The sequence below is a fragment of the Limulus polyphemus genome, unplaced genomic scaffold (genome assembly GCF_000517525.1).
Source record: "Limulus polyphemus unplaced genomic scaffold, Limulus_polyphemus-2.1.2 Scaffold1924, whole genome shotgun sequence".
NCBI lineage: Eukaryota > Metazoa > Arthropoda > Merostomata > Xiphosura > Limulidae > Limulus > Limulus polyphemus.
Window position 1 is genome coordinate 149,128 of NW_013667534.1, and position 3,724 is coordinate 152,851.

General features: G+C 28.8%; 1 long non-coding RNA gene across 1 annotated transcript; it reads right to left on the bottom strand.

Moving 5' to 3' along the window:
• Positions 1–465: 465 nt before the first annotated feature.
• Positions 466–3,668, bottom strand: LOC111087248. The gene is made up of 3 exons (XR_002611957.1): positions 3,560–3,668; positions 2,082–2,163; positions 466–568 (listed from the first exon to the last, which is right to left on the bottom strand). It is a non-coding gene; the product is annotated as an uncharacterized LOC111087248 (long non-coding RNA).
• Between the last annotated feature and the right edge of the window lie 56 nt (positions 3,669–3,724).

Here is a 3,724-nt window from a genome sequence, read left to right on the forward strand (position 1 = left end):
TCATGCATGCATGAACATATCTGGAAATACTTACACCACAAAAAAATGCTCTTCAAATGCTTAAAAATATGTGGGATTATTAAAAGTTAAAAAATTTATAAGTTAAGATGTAAAAAACATAATATTTCAAAGTTCACACTCTTTCTACTTCCAAGAACCAAAATCATAATCTACCAGAGCTGGAGAAACAATACAGTTTTCTGGGAATTTTCAGATTTCTTAAGAATCCTATGACCACAAATCTATTATAACCAGCATCACATTTGTCAGAAACTCCAATAAAGAAGTTAATAACTTCCAGAAACAAAAAGAGCAATATATGTTACATACACAAATATATGGAAAAATTCTCATGTTTTTACTTAAAAGTACCCCGAGACAGATTCACTTTTCCTAACTAACAACTTATCCTATTATGAATCTTCTGAATTTTTTACATAAGAACCTAAGAATAATTTTACTTACTGTCTTGAGGAGATACAACAGCAAACTCTCTCTGACATACATAAAGCAACTGTTTCTCTTCAACAATCTTTGGTTTCTGTGAGACTAGTTGCTTGGAAGAACTCTAAAGAAGTAAACATTAGGTGCTACATATTTTTTCATGTGGTGCTTTTCTGTGTTAAAATTACTATGCACATTTACCTGAATATATATGTTTAGTATAAGTTGATCAATTCAATCAAAAAAGCTGACAAACATACTTTCCTGCAAAACTGTTAATGGCAATAAACTTGTACATTTTATGAGAAGTTTATGAAAAGTAACTATAGAAAGTCTACTGGGAAACCAGATGATAACGATATTTTATATTTATTGATTAGTTGTTGAGCTCTAAAATGATAAAATGTTACTAACTGGTGATAAAATTTGCAATGCTTTAAAAAAGTTTTAAAAATTCAAAATATAAATAAGCTTTACTATAAAAGATAATCAAATAGAACAGCAAAATGTACATATTTTTCTCAATACAATTAACTGATATGATTATGCATATAACAACATATTTTTGCCTCTTTTCATTCAAGGCACTACCATTATAAATTATGCTTTTATAATGAAAGATTAGCGTGAATTAACAGATACTACATCATAAAAAATATATAAATAAACATCAGTAATATTAGAGTAATACTATTTGTAATAAAACTAAAATTAAGAAAAGAAAAGCAACAAAGTGAAAATTTACATTGAAGATTATTAATTAGTTTTTGCCCACTAAAAAAATTGTTTGTAAACAATAATTAATACTTTTGATAGAAATTATGTTACTTCCAAAGAAAACTGGTAAACTAACCAGAAATTTTCAATTAGTAATTAAATACATAAACAATTTGGTAACAGTTCAAATGTTGTTAAACACTGCATGAAATTTCTGATAACTGAAACATTACTATGTGATCCCTATTTGTTTGTGCAGTGTTGCTCCCTTCACTAACAGTAAAAGGATATCAGCATATTATAAAAGGTGAAAAGATAGAATACTTATATTACACTAGTTTAAGTCATTTAACCTATACTATGAACAGATTGAGGCTTGGAATTTTGAACCTCTTTCTTGAGGAGCACAGAACAATTAGAGGAGTTTGTCTAAGTATCAGAATGAGAAAGCTGGAAATACATATTTAACAAACAGAAATGATAAATTTCATCTTTGAAAACTAAATGAAGAAAAAATAATATGTTCCCAGTTAGAGTGGAATGGCTTGCCTAATTATGTGACACATGTGCGGATAGGTTTAACCCATTGACTACTGATTTGCCATATAGGGTACAATCTGCCTGTGGCAGCTGAACGTGAGTGTGCCATCTACGGTGTATGGCTTGCAAAAATTCTGCATGCATTTAGAGCAGCCGCAGTCAATGGATTATTTATTTTTTACACTTTTGTGGATACACATGTGGATGTAAAAGAGAGCTATATTTAAGTAAGATTACAATATATATTTTTTTCTTTTATAGCTTAGGAATGATCTCTATGTGTCAAATGATCTTCTATAATGTTTTCTTTTCTTATGTTCTTATTACCATTATGTAATAGAAATATTACAAAACTACAAGTTAATATATATCGTACTGACCTTAAAACATGGGTATCTTTTGAAGATTTCTCTGCAAGATAATGGCCACTGCAATACTTCATCATTCACTAAGACAGGCATGCTATAAAATAGCCATCAGTAAAAACTTAAGAACTTTTTTTTACACCGTTAAAATAGAAACCTTTTATTTCTCACTGCCCTCTAAAGCTTAATAAGGGTCTAAACATTTATATTTCATATTTTATTAGACATTGCAATATTTTTCTGATGATTGAAAACTACTATGTGATCCCCTATTCTTTATTTAGAAAAAGACTTAACAAATAACAAACTTTAGTTTGGTTTCTGTTTTTACGAAGGATTTGTAATTCATTATTCATGGATCATTTACTTTATAAGGCAATTAGAAAGTTGGCATTTAATAAACAAAACTCAGAATAAACTTACAAAAGGGGTTTTCCTACATCAACAACTTATTATTTTCTTTTTTATAAGGGCTTCTCTACTGACTTTATCAGTTTATGTATTACAATCTTTCAGTTCTTTTAGCCCCACAGAAGATTTATGAGTAAAAAAAGATTTTGAGAAACATTAACAGAAGAATCATCTTAAGTGTCAAACAACAGTGTGATAAAATTGGAAATTTTTCTTATTAGGAGAATGCAACTATATGGAGTAGGGATTGTCGAAAGTTTGTCTTAGGACCTTTGATGTTCATTAGTCAATTTAAATCAATGATTAATTTGTAACTCATTTATGTTTTCAGAAGGATCAAACTATATTCATGATTGGAAAAGAACATAAAATATAAATTTCATTACTGATAAAATTGTAATGATACATTTGGGCACAGATATTTTGAAACGATTACTGTTATGTGTCTGATGACATGATAATATAAATATTTGCAATTTTCAACTCAATGTCTCTTGTGAAAGAGGCCAACAAGTTCTGGTATTCATACATTTATTTTTTATGATAAAAACAGATAAAAAGTTTTGGCCTTATATAGGGTTTTAGTGAAGCATTATTTAATGTGCTCCATGACATTTACCCTTTTTAGTTGAAAAACACCATGTCGGTAAGGGTGAAGAAACATGCTACTATAATGAACTACAGCTTAAAATTTTGATCTGCAAAAGGTAGGTCAAATGCTCATTCATTTTTCTTCAATATACAGAAAAACTAGAAGTAACTTGATTTAGAGCTTAAAATTTTCTGGGGGGGTTAAAAATTTTCCCTATGAAAGGCCTATTTGGGCAGTAGATTTGTGAGGTGGGATTTTGAAAATTATAAATCCCAGATCCAACTTATTCTTCAGCAGAATTACTCCTAATTATATTATTTGTTCAGATTTATATTTTTATTGAATAGGGTTGGATATGTAATACATTTCATTTGGGGTGGTTGCTTTGGGTAGAAGGGTAACTTTGAATTTGATGAGCCAGATAAGATTCACACATTCCATGTTTCATATAAATCCATCCATTGAAAAATAAAAAGCACTAATTACTTACTAAGTGAATTCTTAATGCAGTTATAGCAATGGTTAAGCCTAGAATATTTAATTTCAAAACTGTTTTAAAATTTAAGCTGCCAACATTAAAATACAGTATACAGTATCAGAAGTAGTTCATGAACATATGAAAATCTTAAAAGACGTATTTTGTTGAAAATCTTTG